Source organism: Nothoprocta perdicaria, unplaced genomic scaffold, assembly GCF_003342845.1.
Source record: "Nothoprocta perdicaria isolate Ctin4 unplaced genomic scaffold, notPer1 scaffold_58, whole genome shotgun sequence".
In the NCBI taxonomy this organism is placed as follows: domain Eukaryota; kingdom Metazoa; phylum Chordata; class Aves; order Tinamiformes; family Tinamidae; genus Nothoprocta; species Nothoprocta perdicaria.
This window is the reverse complement of record NW_020455843.1, coordinates 1,132,867-1,155,791: the sequence shown is the minus strand read 5'-3', so window position 1 is coordinate 1,155,791 and position 22,925 is coordinate 1,132,867. Positions and strand designations below refer to the sequence as shown.

Sequence of the window (22,925 nt, the reverse complement as noted above, 5' to 3'; positions counted from 1 at the left end):
TTCTTCAAGCAAGCAAGGCCCATCTCTGCCTGTTTATCGGCATCATACTTAGCTTAAGAAGGTCTTGATCTTAAACAGGAGTTGCTGATCAGCCCTTATAAAAGAGATATTTATTCCTCCACATTATGTACTAAGGCACACTTGATAGCCAATAGAAAGTAACTCATAAAGTCTCAGTTGTTCTGCTTTGAATAACTAACTCGGGAAAAGTTCCAACAAAAAGGAAAGGAAATTAAATCTGGCTTGGGAGGCCAGGCCCCTCTAGGTAACGAAAGCTGACAGACAGCAACTATTATGTTTAGTGCATAACATCAGCCATGGCAATCCTTGTCTTCAGCAATTTTGAGGAATGCACAACAGAGTGATTGGTAATTATTGGGCCTTCTCCTCTCTTTGGCTGAGAGCCACCATGGAAACTATGTTTATTCTCATATAAAGCCAAACAAAAAAACAAGAAACAAGTAAAGTGGGAAAAGAATTAATTAACACTCCTTGTTTAAAATAGCTTGGGTTAGCTTGTTTTCTACTGGTAAAGATAATAATCTTAGCAAGGTATTTTTATTTGGTTATGGTTTATTTTGAAATAGAGAAATATTAACACGCCTTAACCATAGTAAAACTGAAGTTAAGAGTGAATTATAATGTAAGACATATAGAATTAAACACTATAAGCTGGCAAACTCTTGAGAACCTGCAGTGAGCTAATCTCATGGCACTGCTGACAAGCCCCAGGAGTACTCAATGCACTTTCTAAGCTAAGTGCACACATGGATAATACAATTTCCTTTACCATGCTCTTCTTGTGCATTTATCATTTCCTGGCAGTATTTAAAATGGAATGTTAAAGGACTCATTGAAATCTATTTGTCCTATAGCCCGTGGTAATGATCATTGCTGCAAAATGTCAGTACGTGTACTTGATATACTGAGAAGTGCTCGTATCACTATCCTATATTTGAATGCTCTTGCACCTTGTGCTAAACTGCTGTGAAGTGTGCRGATATTTTTCTGGAAAAGCTGAGGCGTATCTATATGTCTCATTTTCAAGCCCCACCTGGTGTTGATATTCACGGAATAAACTTCATAACCAGATGAAAAATTGCATTTCCATGCTATCCCCACCTGCACTGCACCCTGTAGTCTATTTCTATCCCCGAGTTCCTTCCAAATTTCAAACTATCTGAATGGCTTCAAGCAGCAAATACATTATATTAAATATAAACTTCTGAGGCTTTTCCTCATTTTGCCTAAAAGTGAAGTTTTTTTAGTTTCAGATGAGGGTGCTCWCAGTTGGAGGCAAAACAAAGAGTGCTCCTATGTAAGCTGAAACCACAGTATCTTATGATTCATTGAGCCAGTAAGTAAAGTAGGGGAACTTTGCCACTGCCAAATGAAGATTCCCAGCTCCTCAACAGGAGCAGCATTTGCCGCTAGCTTGCCAGCTCTGAGAAACCTAGCGTGTGATATCCTCTCAAAACATTGCTTGGGAYTATTTTTTATCAAAAGGTTTTGAATATTGGCCTTTATTTCTACTCTCTCTTGCCTCCTTTCTGGCTGTACTAATGGTAACTGATGCACAAGACTGCATACGGAGAAGAAAAAATGAGTCATTAAAAAATCAGAGCCATTTTTAAACAGTGCTTTCCCTAATCATCAGTAACGCAGTAATGAAATTGTGGACAGTCCTGCCTCCTCTTCCCTACTGTTAGAGAGTTGTCCAGAAGCTAACAGCTTCTTTTTTTGTTCTGGCCATGAATAGTTTACAGGAGGCTCCTTTCCTYTCAGGTCATTCTTATAGCTTCACATGAATGCTCATTTCCTGCTCACTAATAGGAAAGCATCTGTGGTCAGAATCTCAGCTGGTGCAAATAAGCATCTAATGGAGATGAGCTGTTCTTAGCCAGCTGATGATCTGGAATAAGATATTCAGCTGTGACGGTTTTCCATCTCTGAGTAGACAAAGAACAGCAACATTGTGATGTAAACAACAGCTCTTGAAATACTTATTTTCAAGACAGAAAGGGGAAAAATAGTTATGTTTTTCATAAACAGTCTTGAACTTTCAGTATTACTTTAATTTTGCTTTTCTTCCATATGGTAAAGCTTTTTCTTTAGATTTTGTTACTGTGATCACCTGAGCACTTCCCAGTACTCTGCTGAGCAATATAATTATCATTTGTTACATTTGTTCCTTCCCTGTTTCTTTGGCAATACAAACACGTGTATTGAAATGCCTCTCGTTCAAAGGGTTGTTTCTACTCCGTTCTATTTTTTCTTAAGGATAGCATTAATTACATAAGGATATATAATTTACATATGGAGAGATAAACAACTAGAAAAGAAGTATCTGATGCTGTGACCTGAAAGTAGCAAGATTTATAAGGCTCCTGGCCTGGCCTCAATGAATTTACTGCACATCTSACCTTTTACTTTATTGAAGAAAGTCACAGTGTTGCAAAGAGATGAACCTTTTGGCCATGATATTTACTCTGGAGATTTACTTGGTCTTTTAGAAATTCTGAGCCCACATCCTGAAGTGTTTTGAACGCAACAATTGAGTTCATGAATGGAAAACAACTATGCCCTGGTTTTCTTCAAGCAAGTAGAAAATTGATGACTTTATCTTAGCCTGAGTACATTAAAAAAGTGCCATCTTTTAATGCCAAAGTGGTAAAGAAATGCAGCTCTCATATCGCTTAATTTTATTCTTCAGACTGTTAAAATCCTACTCAAAGAAATCAAGCAAAAAACCTCTAAAATTTCTGTGGAAAAGAAAAGGTAAAAGAAATAAATACAGCAAGAAGGAGGGCATGCTAGAAGGGTATGCTAGGTACAGGGCATTCTTCCTGAGTGCTTCTAGAAGCAGAGAAAACCACAGACAGATGTGGATTTCATCATAGAGTAAGGACAGCAGATCCAATAGGTTCTTGCAGTTTGTTAAAAGGGTACACATAGAACCTAGTTATATTTCAATTTCCRCTGGGACGAGGGGACAGAGTATGGGTAGGAAAACTGATTTTAAACTTACAACGTTATCTGTCAAACAGGGAATAAGGTCCAAAATTCAGCCAAAGACAAGAGAAAATCCCCTTTTATTCTCAAATGCAAGCTCTCAGGGCTAAAACATCTTTTTTTTTTTTTTTTTTTTTTTTGTCTTTGTACATACTAGGTAGCTCAATAGAGTCTTGGTCAATGACTCTGAGACGGAGATTTGACAGACCTAAGACCTATAAATAACAAAGGAACTTTGGTAGGTCCTGAGTCTTGGAGTAAAACTTTTTAACTTAATCCCCTTGAAACGAAGAACAGGAATGGATCAACCCAGAGCAAGTCATTTTGAGTCCACTCTTTCAGCACRAACTGACGTAACTCACAGTGACATCTACGGGAGCAAAAGAACAAGTTGTGTTAAGCTCTGCCAGTAGAAAATAATGTATGTTACTACTTTGTTTCCATGCAATGATTCATATCACCTTCTTTGCATTTGTTTTTCTTTCTTAGATATCTGTATCCAGGGAAAATAAATAAAAGCTGTATTTATAGCAGAAATGTTTGGGTTTTTTTTTTTTTTTTTTTTGTCTCTACATGTAGATGGGAATTTCTATGCCAGTAAATCCTAATAGAAGCATTTATTTAGTTTTACAAATATGGTTTGTATATATAGCCAATTCAAACTATTGTATAAGAGTCAAAAATATTCCAAGCATTTCCTAACTTACAAAAACTGTGATTAAACTCAGTTAGGAWTCAATAAGCTTTGTGAAGGTTAATTAAATTTTTATAGATTTTTTTCTTCATTCAGTGCTGTAAAAGGCTCTTCTGTTCAGCAACCACTGCCAAGTTTGTGATGGAGGAAATTGAGAACCCTGATCTACATGAATCCTTTTGTGATGCCAGACATGGAAACAAAATTTGCAGAATATTGGTAAGGACAAAATGAGGAAAGAAGGAGGAGACAAAGAATTATCGCTGAACATTGCATTTTCAATGATGGTCTGTGTGCTATCAGGAATGATACACATTTGTGGGCACCACCGATACATTGAAATTTTTCTTTTTCATTGGGCATTAGCTGCTGCAGAATGAACACTTCTCATCTTATTTCTGGCCAATGTTTAGAGATTTCTCCACCAAGTCTAGGCAAGAGTGGAATGTGGCAATGCCAATTCCATTAAGATATTACAGTTAAAAATATTAAGAAAACACAGAGCTGTTCAGAGTTTCCCAAATAACTTGCTTCGAGCAACTACTAGAAGTAGCAGTGAATATTCCTACAATAAGCCAGCCAGAAAATGCAGCTGGAGATAGATATTTACTTGAACTATGTGTCAGATAGTGATGCAACAAAGCAAAGCAGTCAGTGTCCCAGGAGATTACAGTTAACATATTAGACACCCCATAGCAGGTGGTTGTGATGAAAGAGAAGATGAGSAAGGCTGAGAGATTAAGCTAACAGCCTGAAGAATGCTATGAACCTGCACATCTCTGCTCAGCTTTTGCTTAATCAAGTCTGTAAGTCCCCTGYGCAGCAAAGTTGAAACGCTTAAGTCCATCTCTCTTCAGCCATGCATCACGGCACGTTTAATTTTTAATTTGCAATGTAGTRTTTTGCTAAATATGAATTGACTGCTGAATCCAAGCCTAAGGATGTTGTCAAGATACTGGTTAAAAGAGAGCCAGTTAATTATTAGGTTTTACAAAAAAAAGCTTTTAATATCATTCCTTACAAGCTGCTGCTTAAGGAATTAATCTATCATAGGGTGAAGTCCTGACTAGGRTAAAAAGATTAAAAGAGAAGGGTCAGATTTGACAGTCACATTTCATCAGGGAAGGCTGTAACAGGAATCTACAGTGGCAATGAAACTGTTCCACAACATGCAATATGTTATCTGGCCTACTGGGATACCAGCCGATGTATGCTGAATAGTTTCAAAAGTATCCAGGAAGAGGGTTTTTCTTTAAAAACCTATTAAAAATGATACACATCCTTTTGTTTTTAAACAAGGTGTATGCAATTACCACACTGAATATTCCAGTTTTACTGTGGGTCTCTTATTTCAAAGCTTGTTTAGAAGCCAAACTCCTTGGAGGATAAATCTTTGTTTCTTTTTGACYTGGAAAATATCTTGCGAAGACCAGGCAGTGGCTGAGCAAAACAGTAATAAATACTGTTAGTAATTTTGAACAAAGTCTTTAGCAGMAAAACATTTTTTTTCCCAGAAAAAGTGTATTTTATGTGACATAATTTCCATTAGCCAAGATTAAACAGGACTTTGGAGAGCAGCCAAACTAAACTAAGCGTCTGCACCACATCCATGACAGATCAAATTAACTACAGAAAAGCTCAAGGTGATGCACACTGGAAAGGACAACTCAACTGTTCATACACATAGCTGAGTTATAATCAGTCACGTGCAATCACTCATGAGAAAGATCTTGGTGTCTTGGTGTCACTCTGGACAACTCCATGAAAACATCTGTTCAGTGCACAGCAGTGATCAAGAAGCAAACAAAATGTCTAGATGTATGAAGGAAGGATTAGGATATAAGGCTGGAAGTGTTATAATGCCCCAACCTAAGTCGATGGTGTGCATTGACCTTGAATATTGTGTCCAGCTTGATTTACTAAAAGCAGAAAGGATTCAAAGAAAGGGCATCAYCTTTAATTAGAGGCTGGGAACATTTCGAGGTGAGGAAATATTAACATGATTAAAACAAATATCTTCAGAGGAGAAAATTAATCAAAAGCATGGAAAAATGATACAGAGAATATGAGTTGAAAAGCTCAATTTTCACCTCTCACACATTATGGGGTTGGGAACTGTCTAAAAGATAAAACTGAGGGAAATATTTTTTTAAGAATTTTTGTATAATTAACATATGAAACTGACTCCTATAAAACCTGAGTTCAAGAGCTTATCCATTTCAAAAATAACTACCAATAGCACTCAGACTTAGAGACAAGGATTACTAAGGGACATAACCAACCAAATGGACACAAGCCAAGTGACACATGAGGACATTTCGAAGAAATATCCCTTCTGGCCAGCTTACTGAATGTGTTTCATATTCATTAATGACATCTCTGTATTTTTTTTTTTCTTTTAATTCTTTTTCACTGGAGGATTTCCAATTTGTCTGCCATATCCCAGAGAATTTCACACCATTTGCAGCAGATGTATCATACACACAGATGTAACACAGCCAGTACAAGTAGAGTTACAGCACTGGAAGAGCACACTAACAAAATTCTGTACTACTAGCTATTACGCTGTTTTACTGTACTGCATTACTTGTTCTCTGGCCCATTGCCAGATGGCTGCAATAATGTGGTTTGTTACGGTTTTGTGCTAGATTACTTCAGAAAAAGCTACCTGAATCTGTGCTTGGAGACTTAGAATTTTTCTATACAAACTTCTCTCAACAGAGGGAATGTATCATGTCATAATTTTAAAATAAAGACACACAGCAAACAGGAAAGGCAAAATTTAGACCATTTATGCTTGAAAAATGAAATTGAAGCCTCTATTCTACAGCAAGTAACAAATACAGTTCAGTGCAGGCAAAGAAATACAAGCTACATAGAGCTCTGGGAATTAATTCCTGAGAAAAACATTTTAAGGATCCAAAGCAGAAAAATCTATTTTATGCTTCTCTATGCAGCTGATTATGCATTCCTTTAGGCAGAAAAAGTACTATTGACTAAGCAAGATTTATGTGTATGGAACAACAATGAGATCAGATCTGAGGAACCTTTGGTTAATACCAGAACAGGGCAGGTAGGAGTTTTCCTGACTTTGAAAAAAAGCATGAGATATAAACGATGGTTCCTTTGTATAGAGATGATCTTCAAAAATTACAAAATTAATTATAGAGAAAAAAGAGATATGGACATATCWCTCAGGTAAGTCTGCTGGCTAAGTTAGCTGGAAGGGACAGCTTGAAAGGCAAGCCCGAATTTCTTCTAACAATTGTTCAATTTTATGCAAAGTGAAATCCAACAGAAGAGATCCATGATTCAACACCTGAGAAGTTGAGACACGTCTCAAGACTGGAGGACAGGTTCCTGCTGCTCCCAATTCAGAAGGCCTGGTATCAGCAAGAAGTGTAGAGATGAAACAAATTTATGTCACATGTTACTGTTTTATAGCACCTAGACCACAAAAAAAAAATTARCTTCTTGACTTAGGAAGACCAGATATAATGTCTTTGTACCTTCCTTCACTGTATGAATGGCTATTTGGATTGCTGCAGATGTCTCTTTTCCTTTTAACTCCATTCTTCAGTTTGACAAGGCAATTTCTTAGAAATGTCCTATAGAGCCCTAGGTAATACTTTGTTTTCTTTCTTTGGAGAGAGCAATCTCACCTGAAATAGTGCACTCCAYAGAAATACACTGCAAGTCATCTCTTCCTGTGTATGCACAGTCACTACATGTCCATATGCCAGCTACATGGCTGCATAATACATCTCTATTTTGGTGCATTCCATATTTACTCCCTGCAAAAAGTAACTGCCATGTAATTATGCATGCACAGCAATACAATTTACACTGAATGTGTACAGTTAAAAATTAAAGGTACTTGGCAACTGTACCTAAAGTAAAACTGAAATACATTTGTAAAGGTTACTGAGTAAGAACCTGATTCTAGTACACAAGATGCTTGATGCTTGATTTTTTAGTCCAGATACTGTAACGTTCACATCCTTTTTTTCCAATAGCACCTAAAACCTCCAAGCTGTCATCATTTTACTCTTATGTTAAATAGTGTTTGTGGAGGTAAGTCCATCTGGAAGTATTCATGAGCATCTGATCTCACAGTTGCCCTGTTTTGCCCAGACACTTCAAGGGGGTGATTAATTCAGGTTAATTTTTATCTCAGTTGCATCACAGCCAAACTACTACTTTGCAAGACACTTTGGAAGCAATTGTTTCCAAAGAACCTAAAATTCATCTATTCAGGACAGGCAGATAGTGAAGTTTTGCTAAATGTGAAGGTGACAAAACAGACAACTGCCAGTGCTTATGCATGAAGCATCATTTAGTGCTGGATTACTGCAATCCATTTTCCACTGTCTTTGCATATAAAAGGGAGAGGGAGGCAAGAAGTAAGAAAATAAAGTAGCAAATGAGTTGGTTTATAGAATTAGCTTTCTAGATTATTTTTTTCAGAATCATTATGAATCRTGAATACTACTGTAAGTACTTGTAAGAGGAACAGTATATTTTGAATTGTATTCACACATATCGTCCTACCTGGCTATGATGCTGGTGAGTGGAGATAAAGATTTACTTCTAATTACTACACAATTGGCTTGGTTTTTTTGTTAAATAACGAACCAAGTTGCTATAATAGAAGTAAGCTTTTAGGAAGTTGCTTTAATTCTTAAATACATCCTTTTTTATCAGTGGAAATAGCTTCCTGTCTGATAAAGTAGCTAGAATAAATGACTTTCTTTTTGACTTTATTTTTAAATTGACAAAGTCATGCTTACAGTCAACCAACCATTTGCAAATGCATCAATTCTTGTTCTTAAGTTATCATCCAGCTATACTAAAGCATCTGAGAGAAACTTTCTGTGCAGTATTTACTCCATGAGCCGTTCAGAGTTGGCACAAGCTCTGCATGGCTGAAAGGGTATTACATTACACATTGATCTTGGTTCAGCTTTGAAGACAGACTCTCGTACCCTTCTCAATCCACTTGTATCTCCTGTACATTAAAATCCTATGTGGAAAATGCTGTATCTTGCTACAGAATCCATTCACAGCTATAAACCCAATGCTCTGAGGAAAAATTCAATATTTGGACTATCACTGACAAGGACTGGTCTAACCACATCTTTAAAATGTATGATGATAAAAAGTCCATCTCTTTTCCTGCTCTAAAATTGTATTATTGTTTTAACTGTATTACTGTTTTTTTTTTGTTTTTTTTTTTTTTTTTTTTACTGCTAGCTGGACTTCTGGACTTCTCTTTGTTGAGACAAACATAGTAGGTTACCTATGGCCCAGCTGTGTAGTACCTATCATGATCTTTATATTGAATATTTATAGACTAAACAAACTTTTTTGTTGTTGTTTAATTTCTTCCTAATTTCACGACTTTCCAAAAGTCCTGTCCTCATAAGTGACATAGCCATTTTTGGCACACTGAATTAAGCATTGAAGCTTTGAAGGTTCCCAACCTCTAGCATCAGCATAAATTCGTGACAGAAGAKAATATTCTCAGATTACCATTTTATTTCTCTTTGGCCCTCCTTGGACCACCTCAGGATTCAAACAGGCAATTTGCCCCAAATTATTTTCATTGATCCACTAAATCTAATCACATGTGGGGATGAAACATGACTACAGTAGGATACAATCCACTAGCAAAGTGACTTTTTTGAAAGAGAGCTTTCCAAATTGGCTATGAAAGCAGTCCCATGCGGCTATTCTGGCACGCTTACACTATGTGAGCRGCCTTTGTTTTCTGTCAGAATTGTGATAAATATGAATTCATTCACCTGAATGTTCTTGAACAAAACCAATTTAGAGGTACCTCAGCAAACAACTGGTATTTTATTTGCATAAACATGCCAAATCTTTTCTCTGTATTTGTCCTGCTCTTTTGCACAATGCTATTATTAACTGTGCTCTTAGCAGACTGTCGCAATGAATCTGTTAGAGATAAAAGCACAATTAAGTCATTGGTTTTGTTTATTCCATGTATTTCTTATARCCATTTTTAGGCCAAAAATATGATTTGTTGCCTTGTAGTTCTAAAATGAGGCATTTCATTTATATGTAATTTCTGATCACAGATTAACACCAAGCTGACACATTTTTAGCCTGCTATAGTTCGAAATACAAAGAAAATGAGAGCATTTTCCCACTGGAAGATAGAACATGATTAAACAAAAGCATTTTGATATCATATTGTAATCTGATGTAATAATGTCACACTGCTGACTCAGTGAACCTACCACAGCACTSAGTCTTGAACAACACTGGTTTCTTTCAGCATAAGAAATGTTAAACAAATGGACATACTGACAGCCACAGAAATCATTAAAAAATGGAGTTGTTCTGGCCCCTTGAGAATAGCAAGTGGGCAAAATAATTATGCAATTCCCAYTGCACACACTGCACAGAAGAACACAAACTAAGAAATAAACATGTCCTTTGAGGATTGTTTGGAAGTTATTCCAAAGGTGTTAAAACAAAATTAAACTCACTGAAATTAAACTCTCTGAGATTAAATAAGAGGGCCCTTAAATATAAGCATGTTTGACAAAAATGAATCAGTGGAATGTGAAACTGTTACTTTGGGACAGAAATTTAAACAAGAGTCAGACCCYCTACAAAGCTTTAGTTCCTACCTGTGAGGTTTATCTCGGAGCAGAAACATGCCCACGTTACAGAGGATGCTGGTGAAAAAGGCGGTGTTGAAWCACGCAGTGCTGAAGAGCAGGTGTAGGAGATACTGGAGCTCAGGTGTCCATGTTCCAGTTATTGCCGCTCAGCAGCACCAACGATCCCAGAGCTCACCTTCTTTTCTGTATCAGCACCATTCCAGGGTSAAGATGGGACCCCGTATTCTGGCATTTGGCACCTTTTATGGTCTTGTGAGCCCCCRAAGTCTTGTGTAATTTGCCTGGAGTTTAGGGAAAAGGATATGAGGATCACAGAGAGATGATTCTGTCCACAGGCTTAGTGATTTAGCAGTGCCAGGTTTAATGCTTGTCTGCTCTCTTCAGTGATGTCTCATGAATGACTCTGTAACATTTTTACYACTTTCATTTGTCTTTCACTCTCTTGTCCTGAAACTGTCAACAGCCTGTATCCATGTTTGACTGTACTCAGACATCTCTGACCACTTTAGTCTAAGGGAGACAGAATTGCTCATCTGGCAAGATGGCTCTGTTTGTAGTGACTTGCTGAGAGATGGARTAAACCTGATGAGCTGAAGGATCGGGTCCTGTAAAAATACCAGAGCTAGATGAATATGCCAAGGCCTTCCACTAAGAATGTACAAACATTTAACCCGTCCTGGCAAAAATGGAGAGTCTACAGGAATACCCCTCTTCTTTTATTTGAAAAATATGATTGGAGATCATTATTATCTTTTAAAAGAACACTGATGCTGTCCACCTTTCATATAGCATAGCAGTAGATGAAAAACTCAACATGAAAACCTACTTAGTTCACTATTCCTTCCTCCCTGGAAGAATTTCAACCTACATCTTCACCTCAGAGAACAGAAGGTCAATTTTCTTCAACTTGYAGCTATTCTGGGTACCTGGCACTTCACTTCCTGACACTGCTTCTTGATCCCACTACACACAAMTATATTACAAAGAGAAATGGTGAAAATACGGCTGTCTAACCTACTGCTTATGGTGCTCATTTGATATGGGGAAGGCCTGGGTTGCAGCTGCATTCCTGGGACAGTTTCCATATTTCAACTATCATCAGATTTAATACTTAAACTGTCTGAATAAGAGGGGGAGAATCCAGATTCATCCTTCTCTCTGATCAGTCAGCAAAAGTTTGCAGACACCTCCTTTTTACGTGGTTATCTTTCCTTACCCTTTGATTTCTGCATTCTTCACTGTAAACTGTAGCAGACTAAAAATAACAGTTTGACAAACACCTAACCCATAATATTCTTATATGACCCCATATATTATCCATATAATCAACTAGTGATTATTGTCTTTTGTAAGCTGGGATAGATGTATTTGAAACTTCTCAGTCTAACGACTGATTTTAACTCTRGCCCATCACCTCTTGGGTGAATGGACAGTTCACCATGTTACTATATGTTAAGGTAAATATCACCTCTGTATCTATCCTTGGGTATCCTATTAAAGTATATGTAAGCCAGGTTCATCAGACTCTTAAACCCTCCTTGACTCTATTCACATGTATGTTGGGGATATAAGTTAAACTGCTTACTAAAGGCCAGATGGAGCACTTCTTATGTCTTCAGGAGCTTTCAATGGAAACAAAGAAACACCTTCTAAATTTGAGATGCTTTTACACAAGGCTAGGAACAGAGGTATGACTGTGCTAATAAAACTTTAGGGGCAAAGCTCCCCAACTTTACACAAAACCTTCTCCTAGTTTGTCATTTTTATTCAGTGCTGCTCYGCACCACAGTCACTGGAGTCATCTGCATTTGGAGTCATAATCTTCATGGTCTCAGGACTCTGAGACCAGTGACAGCATTTTGGATGTGGTTTTTGCTGAATTGCAATGGTGGTTAATTAGTTGAAAAGCCTGAAGTGGAAAGGGCTTAAATGACATTCCCGTAGCATATCTGTGATTTTTCTTCCTGTGTGTATCTGCATATTTTAGACTCTCTGATTGTCAGTTTATCTGCAAGTCAAATCAGGCTTCAACTAATGCTTCTGGCTTTCAATACCTGCAACAGATAGTATCTGCTTTTCCCTTTCCCATTCAGCTACTTTAGGGGTTTTATTATATCTTCTTCAATATACTTGTCCTTTTACCATGTTTAGTCTAGGTCTACTAAAAAAGAATAATTCAGAAGTGTTATTTTTATTTGTACTAGACAGATAAACATAAYATCATATAAAAAAAGATTTAAAGTAGTTTCAATTTCTCCCATTTCTGCAATACACAGCTTGTCAGCCCTGGCATCTTAATATGACTCTGTAATTCCAAAAATATGTCAGAATTTATGTATTCTCGTTGTTCAACATTTCTAAGCATAACAGATAAAAATATGGGGAAATAATTCCCCGGAAAATTGAAGTGATTTTCATGCCACTGTATAGAATGAAAACTTATTTTTCCTCACATCCTTATATGTTTGCAATATCAAGTATTTTGACTGTAATAAATTAGCGTTGTAAATAATTAATTAGTACTCAAGTACAGGCTATATTGCAAAAAATCAGTAATTTCAAAAAAAACCCACACACATTTGTTCCTCAGAACAGCTTTTAAACATCTGCAATTTTTCAATAAATATATTATTGCTACAARAGAAAAGAATACAGGCGAGTCCATTTTAAAGCTTTTGGAGTATCTATGCTTCTTTTACATTAAAATTCTGGAAKGTGACTTTTTAGAAAGGATGGTTCCTTCCCTCTATGCCCGCTTTGTTAGTTTCTTTTTGGTCTTACTTTTCAGACAACTCATTATGGTGGGTAGCCGTGATGACAGGTTGATGGACACAAGGCAGGCTCAGAGCTGGCACCTGAGGACATAAGCATTTCTTGGAGTGCATGAGGTTTTGCCCTGATGTTTTTTGGGGAAAGTTTTCAGATGAGAAAAACTTACAATTCAGGAACATGTTGCTCTGTCCCTCCGGGAACTGGGAACTGCTGATTGCTACAAATCTGTTTGAGGTTGGAAAATCTGCAGCTGGCAGAGCCAACACTGAGGCTTACAGTACTGTCCCCGAGGCTTTCTATACACAACTGAAATGATGCTGGATTTAAATGAGTGAGCATGTATAGGGGTCATTTATCCCCTTTTACTCACACTGAGTAGTGTTTACTCTTTATGTTGATCCCCTAAAATCAACAGCCAAAAATGTGCAGTGATGGGAATGAAGGCAAATGAATCTGACAAAAGAGAAGCGACAAAATGACATATTGCACCTGGGGGAAACTTGTCACAATGTAAAGAAGAAAAACCACAAATAAATCAATGCAACTGAAGTTCATTTGCACAAACACATGAAAACCCATTTTTCACGCTGTGAATCCTTACTTCCCATTCCTGAGCTCTCCAGACACACAAAGGTTAAGTAGGACTGAGGTTTTGAAGGAGATAAACAGCTTTTAGCTGATGGTGGGTGACTTAGGGCTGATCTCACCCGTAGCTCCATTGAGAATGCGATCTAAGGGGGGACCAAAGAGAAGATGAGATGTGGGCAAGTGGGACTGATTGCAGAATGTTGATGTGAGCTGCTGCCATCAAAAGTGCTCTAGACAGTACCCATTTCTGAAGCTGTCATTACTAGTGACCTTAAATGCTGCTGAGAAAAAGCACTTTGGTTAAATTATTGCACTTGTTCTGAGCAAAAAGCCCTTTGAGTTTAAACAAATCACTAGTGAAGAACACTGCTTATGCCAGACACAGGAATTTCAATCCTTCAGAAAGATGAAAAGGCACTAACTAACTAAAGACTGTGTGTACATCCAGTAATTACTAAAGAATATTTTTTTGATATCAATAGCATGCTAAAGTTGGGATATTTTAAACTTGAAATAAATRGGAGTTTTTGTTGGGGGTAAAGGATATGCACACATGGCTTTTCGAAAGAGAAAAGTTTTGCTACTGCCAATGAAAATATGCTACTTCTCCTTTAAATAAAATGTAAGGCATACTGTTTCACTGGAAACACTTTAAAAAAACCCTACTTCTCTATGATTAAATCTAGGAGCTTGGGCACTCTGGACTGTCCTCCTTGCTTGTCCTCCTAGTAACACTGCCTTTAATGTTTCCTTCAACAAAACATTAAATCTATAAAAGTCTGGAGAGGAAAAAAAAAAAAAGCCACCTCTCTTGATTCTGGATGCCCTAAAACACTTAAAGACTGCCAACTACCAGAGTTACTCAATGCCAAAAAATTTGAAGTCAGTGAGGCCTGCAGATATTCATAGTCCTGGAAAAGCAACGGATATCTCAAAAGAGAGGTAATTATAATTAGAAGTCGCATTTGAAAATGGAGTCCCCACACATGCAATTCGACTASAAAGGGCTGAATTAGAACAGCTAATCCAAAATATCTGCATTATCTTCTATTACTCCAAATATGTGGCACTCTTACATGCACCTTTTGAGCCCTCGTTAATCTCCCTTGCATTGATTTCACATGAAGATCATCTCCATGTTCCAGATGGAAAACTAAGATTTTAAAAGGCAAGCCCACAACACCAGAAATAATCAGTGGGAGAGCCACAGAAGCGGGAGATTTTGGCCTCATTCTATCCTGTCTGATTTCCCTTGCTTTCCTGGTAGGTTTGGAACAATAGATTAGCATCTGAAGGGGATTTCTTGCTGCTTCTTTATTTGTGCTTCTGTGTTTCTTCTGTATTCTTACCATTCAGCAACACACAGGCATGAATTTGCTGCTGTGCTATTGCTAGGAGAGAACCTCTCATCACTATGAGGTGTGAAATTTTGAAAAGTGCCATTGATTTGAATGTGTGGCAGGGTGCCAGGCAGGTGGTGGGTGGGCTATAAGCAGAAGCTGTGTAACACACCAGAAAAAGGCATCTTTGGAGCCAAAAGCTCTGTCTGTGACTCTTCATCAGTGTCATACTGACCCTCTAAGCTTAAGAGAAAACTAAAGAAGACCCATAAATCTCACGAAACTGAACACTGTACTCCCTCCTGACCCAAACAGATGCACAAAGAATTGCAAAACTTTTGCACTTCTTTTTGTTGCAAGAAAGATAAATTCTATGGCAGGATAATGTTTGCTTTCTTTCTTTCTTTGAACTACTGTGACTTTTAGATCACTTATTCATTCCCTGAGGACAACGCCTTTTTAAGATATCCATTTAAAAGAAAAAAAAAGATATCCATAACAGATACTAGAGAGTTTATTCTCTGGCATTCCTTTTCACTTTGTAAGAAGCTGTGGCAAAAAAAAAAAAAACATCAGAATGGTGTAAAAATCAGTATTTTGAATCTTTTTAAAAATAGAATACCAAAAAAAGGTAGCAAGCAGGTCTCTTGAGTTAAAAATTGAAAGTAGCAAAAGAGTGAGAGGTGAAAATGACTCACCCCAAGGTCACAAGACCGCCAGGGAGCAACAGCAATGAAAGCATGTGAAAATTCCAGCTCAGTGCCCTGGAGAGAGAACTCCCATGCTTCCCAGGCAGCATCACTGCATGGTCCCTTCTGCAGCAGAAATTGGCTGGGAAATGAAAGCATCTTTCCCCCAGCCCTCTGTGTTTCCTTGGTGATGGACAGCAATTCCACACGGGCTCCGTCGGCACAGGGACCGTGTAGCACAGCTGGCTCTGCAGCAGCTGGTGCAACAGGAAGTTCTTTACCCTCCTTGCAAATGGAGCCAGGTATAATCTGGCTCTAAGCTTGGCTGGATTCATGTGAACAAAGCCTTGAGACTTAAAAAAAGTGTTTCTGAACTCTTTCAAATTACGTGGTAGGAAGTGAGGTCATTTCAGAGCAGAAGGTAGAAAATAAAAAGTTAAAGCAGCATCTTCCTCCAAAGCCTGTATTTTCAAGTTGCTAGGAGTAAAGCACATTGAACATGCAGAAGACTGAAAAAGCAAAGCACTTGCCAAGTTATATAACTCTAYTGGATGTTCTAGCTCAAGCTACTGACCTGTATTAAATCTGTCACCAACTAGATTGCAGTGGCTGGTAGTAGTACCAGTCTGGGACACATTATCAYGACATAAATTTTCCAAGTAAAATTTATTAGAGAAATCAGAAAAAAATATTGTTTTCCATATTATATTTAACTGTACATCATATCTGAAACATTTGTGGGGTATGTGTGTGTGTATGTGTAYGYGCACACACAAGTATATGTTATAGGGTGTTTCACAGAAGAGTTTGTGTCTTATGGTATGAGGATAGCAACAGAAGGGAAGTGAAATTTTGCTGGGCTTAAACATCTATTGCCATTCTACTCATACCAGCAGGAACAGACTCCAGGCACTGACTGTCTCTTCTTGGCCTCTTTTTTAAGGATACTTTGCTTTAACTCCCGTGTGCAGTGGCTCCACGCTCAGAAAATACTATGCAGCTTTATGAACTGTAAATCAACAGATTTGTAATGTGTATTTGTATCACACTGCATTAAGCCATCTCAGATTTAAGATTTGATTCAATCGGAGAGATCAGCTACGTGCAGCAACCTGTTTACCTGACCTATTAGTTCACTCAATCYATGCTTTCTTTTTCCCTTTCCCCTTCCCTCCCCTCCCCCCACACCTTTTCTGGTTGTATTCATTTACAAGAACTTTTCATTTATAAGTCACTATTACAATAGGCTGGTCTGCACCTAACTGTTCTCCAATTTGAAATAACCATGCTACAATATGCTGAAATCATGCAAGTTCTCCCTCCTCCCACTACAACATGACTTTAGGTGCACCTAAGGTGTAACAAGAACACTCTTCTAGCATCCCTGAATTTAAGTCAAACTTCTTACTCATACCTGCAGACATTTATAACATTTCCAAAGAATCACTGTTACAGATAAAAAGGCAAATGAATTTATGACAGTAAATTAGAGCATAATTATTAATTAAAGGGTGAGATGAATTCTTAACATGAATAGTGCTCTTTTTCTATAAGGAATGCTGGTGTTTGATAGCTGAGCCTGTGGCTAAATACTAGATAACAYGGCACACTAAAGGCATCACTGCTCTCACTCTCCCAAAGTTAGGGAAATGAAACAATGGACTGTAGTCCATTTTCCTCTAACATCTAAATAGAGTGCACAGATTTAAAAACAGTTCTTTAGATGCAGAAAGCCAGTGAAATGATCTCTTATTTCTTTGTACATTTTAAGAACATTTTAAGTAACAGTGTTTGTGGTTTTGTGGCAGGCATTTCTCTCTCAAAGATTTCACCAAGATGTCACTGCTGAACTTCTTCATAAAGAAGTTTTGCATAGACTTACAAATGGGTGGTAAGTGGGAGAGGGATAGAGTCTCTCAAAAGCCTCTTCACACCAAACATTTTGGAGGTTCTCCTGTAAGATGATCAATACTCATAGTTTTTGTGCCCCCTATTTTTATACGGTTCCCCCTTCAAAATTTTAAATAATAATTATTTATCTGCATGTAACAATTATGAAAGCAGTCWCCTACCTCAACTCATGCAGTTAGGAAACTCTTATTTAAGATGTTTTATCTCCCTTTGCCTCTTCCTGTATAAAAACAACCCAAACAAACACAGGAGACTTTCCTGGAAAGTTGGCAATGACTTTCAGAGCTCCCACTGTCTTTTCTTCTTTAAGTTCTTCAAGTTGTTTGTTTAAATGTTCCTGTCTTTAGGTCTTTTTTCCCCGATTTTACTGCTGGAAACCATGAGAGCTGCTTTTTGTTCCAGAAAGTAGATTTATTATTTCTTCTGGCTGGAGAGTTGGGCAGAGAGGAACCTCATGAGGTTCAATAAGGACAAGTGCAGGGTCCTGCACCTGGGGAGGAATAACCCCAGGCATCAGTACAGATTAGGGSTYGACCTGCTGGAAAGCACCTCCACGGAGAGGGACCTGGGAGTCCTGGTTGACACTAAGTTAACCATGAGTGAGCAGTGTGCCCTCGTGGCCAAGAAGGCTAATGGGATCCTGGCCTGCATCAGGAGGAGCGTTGCCAGCAGGTCAAGGGAGGTGATTCTGCCCCTCTACTCAGCTCTGGTGAGGCCGCACCTGGAGTACTGTGTTCAGTTCTGGGCACCCCAGTATAGGAGGGACGTGGAGCTTCTGGAGAGGGTCCAGAGAAGGGCAACCAGGATGATTAAGGGAATGGAACATCTCTCGTATGAAGAGAGGCTGAGCGAGCTGGGCCYGTTTTCTCTGGAGAAGAGACGGCTCAGAGGGGATATGATTAATATGTATAAGTTCAGGAAGGGAGAATGCAGGGAGGAAGGGGACAGGCTGTTCTCACTGGTGGCCAGCGATAGGACGAGGGGTAATGGCCACAARCTGAAGCAYAAGAAGTTCCGTCTCCAGGTGAGGAGSAACTTCTTTACTGTTAGGGTRACAGAGCAGTGGAACAGGCTGCCCASGGAGGTTGTGGAGTCTCCTACTCTGGAGGTCTTCAAAACCYGCCTGGATGCCACCCTGTGCCACATGCTCTAGGTGTGCCTGCTTGAGCAGGAAGGTTGGACTAGATGATCTGTAGAGGTCCCTTCCAACCTTAAATATTCTGAAATATTCTGAAATATTCTTTATCCCAACTACATTTTTTCTCCAGTTAAAAAACAAACAAACAAGACTCACCATTTCAACATGCACCTTAACTCCAATGACTGAGAATCCCAGGCTGTAAAACAGCACATCTTTGTGGATTTTAAAAGCAAGAGAAGGAAGAGCTCTACAAAATCAGGGCAATACACATCACCTAGAGCTGGGAGGTTGGACTAGATGATYTCTAGAGGTCTCTTCCAACCTTGACCACTCTGAACACTTCAGATGGTTCACARGTACTGTGAACCAGCAGTTACAATGCTGCAGGTTTGGCCCAACGGTGAGAGTGAATTTGCTATAACAAAATGTCAGGCAAACAATAAAAGTGCACTTTACACAACCTGTTTGTGACAGTGCTTCTTCTCAGAATGGAGCAGGGTCAGAAATCTGCAACAGTTGTGGAACACCTGCAGTTCTATYGGGGGTCTCAAGCTCCAGGGCTGATCTCATGGAGGCACCAGGACTGTAGCTCTTGGGGAGGCTCACAAGGCAGTGCAGGGAGGTGCAGAAAGGAGGCCAGCAAGAAAAGCTCTTGCTCCTTCTGCTTCTGCTAAACAGATTTCTGCCCTTCTTGCCATTCTGCTTCAGAGACCAGCATCTAAAACCAGGCAACAACTTTCTGATTACCTACCAAGCCACAGTTCATCAGTATAGAACTGAATTACCTTTTTGTATGTTAGTTGTAAATAGAAAGATTTTAGTAGGTGCTGAAATGCACATGGGGATTTACTTTTTAYATAGCATGGAGTTCCTAATGCTAACTATTCCTGTCTAAATCACCATCACAACTAGTGGCAGCTCAGCATTCACCATGCTGTTCTTTTGACATACACAACAACCACCATGAAGAAGAATAAAAACAAGAATTAGTAATTTTAAAAAATGCTTTGATAAAAAGGGGTTCTGGAACACCATTTAAGCTCCCTAAAAATCTGAAATTCCACTATTAAAACTGTTTGTGATGAAAGAAGCTCTGCTTCTAATGAYAGCAGAGCTGTGCACAACCACTATGATAAAAACAGATATAACATCAATAATTTGAAATGCTTAAGGGTTCCTAAAACTGTGCAGTGTCACATGAAACAGCAATAACATCACTAGTGACTGCAATACCAAGTCATYTGAAGTTACAGTGGCTTTATACACCACATGAATCTTTTTTCTCCCCTATAAAGRATTATTTTAACATAAAAACTCACCTTAAAGTAATATATTGTGGCCACCTTCCACAACAACAGGGAATGGATAATCCAGSCACATCTGCTCTGCTTTCCCTGTGCTACGAAGAGCCACTCATGCAGATCGGCAATGCAACTGGTACATTTCTTGCACTCTTCTGTCTCCCATCGTGATTGCCTTCCAAGTTCTCCTATCTCACATTGCAGGCTGCTACAGAAGTGCTGTACATCTCCCACACTGATAATACTATTTAAACTTCATTTTAGGGACCAAGAGTACGGTTTACATGGGCGTTAAAAGGAAGCGAGAGACAGAACACATGGGGGGGGGGGGGGGGGGGGGGAGACAGGGAGCCGGTTCCAGCCGGCTCTGTAACGGTCAGACCCCAAACTGCAGCCAATCAGAAGCCGCCACTGGAGGGTATTTAAGGGCGGTAACGGTTGCTCTGTTTTTTTTGAGGGGTGTGTTGGGTGTGGGGGGGTGCTATCGGAGATGGGTTTTAGGGGACTGTAGTGGGAGCATCTACATGGGAAGGGGAGCCCTTGAGGGGACTGTAGGAGCAGTAGAAGAAAAACATGAGGGAGGGGAGAGAGCAGCAGAGTGTTCTGCCCTGCTTTTTGCCCCACCAAAGGGAGGCAGTGTAATGTGTGGATATGGGGTGGAGAATTGGTGGTGAGTCGAGCCTGGGGAATACTGGAAAAAAAGATGTCTCTTATATGTATATAGGCCAATGTGGCAGAAGATAGGCATGACCCTGCATCATTCTTGGACTTGCTGAAGAGTCTAGTCRTATGGTCTATTTCTAAAAATATACCAAGAAGGCCTGAAGATTTCCCTTGCTGGTGTTCYTGAAAGAAGAGGATATGAAGTAGGACAGAAACCCCTCAGAGTTGGAGCTGTAACCTAAGGGAACTGCAAGTGTAGGAGAAAGGTCAGAGTTCAGTTAGTGCAGTTATAAAATGTTCTAGAAGATCAAAGATGCTTGGTGCATTTTTTATTCCAGAAAAAAAATGAAATGTTCTCACTATCGAGTGAATGTTCTTGACCAGCTATTATGAGTCTGGATGAAGCGCTACTGGGAATAGAGATGTGAAATATTGGTGATTCCTGTTCTAGTTTTACTCATTGCCTTTACTGGTGACTTTAGAGTCTTATTTTCTGGGAGAACTCTAGGGAAATATTTTGAAGTGAAGCTATAAAGACAGCAGCCCAACCAAACTACAAGAAAAATGTAGGGGTGRTGGGGGGTTGGAAAGGAGCACAGGATTCTCCTTGGTGTGTTCAGCAKCTGATTTCTTGGAAGGCCTACAGAGTGATAGGAACTGCAGCTGAACTGAAGGATCTTTTCTTCATTTCCAGAAGCCTTCAATGGTACCAGGAAAGTCATGACCTTGAGCTGCAACTGCGTGTCAAGCTCCTTTGTCAGCTCCTTGTGCAGGTGAATGGATACCTTTTGGTCATGCTTGTAAAGCCCCCAAGTTTTATAAGTATTACCACTAAGTTTAATTCAAAAATTCAAAGAGCAAGGGATGCTTACACTGAGAAATCTCCAAGCTGTTAGGTGAGACAGGTGAAACTGAAAGCTTCAGACAGGCTTATTCTCTAGGCATTTGCAGGAGACTCCCTTCCTCCTGATTGCCAGCTTAGGTATTTTCAATGTGAAAAACTTCTTTTKTGATCCCAAAGAAGGTCTGTTTAGCCCCATCATCTGCAAATGTTAACTTTGAGTCCCTGGCAAACAGACCTTTGTTCTTCCCAAAGGCCTTTCAGTCTGCCCATAAACTGTAATAATCAGTTTGATGTCTGTGTRGCTGCTCCAGTGCTATTACACCAGACTGAATTTGTTCAGCTCTTGTCAGGATTATTCYCTTCCCAACAGCAGGAATAATCTCTGTTTTTAGTCTGAGCCTTGAGTCAGGAGACCCAAACAAACCCTTCTATTCTGCTTCCGGCTCTCCCCAGTTCTATATAGAATATAAAATGTGAAGTGCTAATACTATAAACTAACYATGGCCAAATCAGTATTTTACCATCTCTCACAAATCCAAATTGGTGGAGAAGAGGCAGTGGAAATTTAGGCAAAGATGAAAAAGACTTACGAAAATGGTTCTGTCCAACTCTAGACTCACGGGGATCTTCCCTATAAATAACTGATGCTGTTTTCATTCCTTTTTATGGAATCTGACTGTACTCCCACGGGCCAGGATGTGTATTTYCCACAGTGTCTCAGTGGAAAACAGTCTGATTTTGGTGCTTAAGWAAAGTGTGTCAGTTTAGTAGTCACAGTTGCAGTTAATTTCAGCTCCCTGGTAAGGAGAGGGTGATCTCATCCCTGCAAGAAGCAAGGTTCAGCCATCCCACAATGCAGAGAACACCACTTTAGTGTATTTAATGTTAAAAAAAAAAAAAAAAAAGCTTATAAGTGGATTCTGCTGTTTAGCCTTCTGTCTTTCTAATCTGAAGAAATTTGGATCATACAATTGAAAATAATCAGCAACTGCAGTCGACTTTTCTTTTAAAGTTGTCTGCAGCCTTGTAGCATGCCATATGCTGTAAGCAAGTATAGTTTTAAAGAGACTGTCTGAGGCAATTATCCAATACCATCCTAAAAGTGGATCCCTGTCTGAAAAGCTGTGTTGAGTCTGGGGAGAAGAAAAGAGCTGAAGCAGGGAAGGATATTAAAGCAGTTTCTTCTCTGAAGATATTTTATTGCAAATTACARTGTAAAGCTCAGCATTAAAACTGGTCTTTTCCGATCACCACAGAATGTGGAATTCACTCACAGTTTATTGAACCAAAAACACATTTTGTACATTATTTATTTAT

The 22,925-nt window shown here is 38.9% G+C and overlaps 3 long non-coding RNA genes across 3 annotated transcripts in view; 1 reads left to right on the top strand and 2 right to left on the bottom strand.

The window, feature by feature from the left end:
* Nucleotides 1-3,128: 3,128 nt before the first annotated feature.
* LOC112955552 lies at nt 3,129-7,447 on the bottom strand. The gene is made up of 2 exons (XR_003250903.1): nt 7,369-7,447; nt 3,129-3,382 (listed from the first exon to the last, which is right to left on the bottom strand). It is a non-coding gene; the product is annotated as an uncharacterized LOC112955552 (long non-coding RNA).
* A 3-nt stretch (nt 7,448-7,450) lies between these two features.
* On the bottom strand, nt 7,451-20,353 carry LOC112955551. Its single transcript, XR_003250902.1, has 3 exons — nt 20,120-20,353; nt 10,366-10,964; nt 7,451-7,500 (listed from the first exon to the last, which is right to left on the bottom strand). It is a non-coding gene; the product is annotated as an uncharacterized LOC112955551 (long non-coding RNA).
* Nucleotides 20,354-20,640: 287 nt separating this feature from the next.
* LOC112955569 overlaps nt 20,641-22,925 on the top strand; it is a 2,769-nt gene continuing 484 nt past the window's right edge. The window contains exons 1-2 of the long non-coding RNA XR_003250909.1: nt 20,641-21,030; nt 21,459-21,537. This is a non-coding gene — a long non-coding RNA (uncharacterized LOC112955569). The remainder of the gene's footprint in view (nt 21,031-21,458; nt 21,538-22,925) is intronic.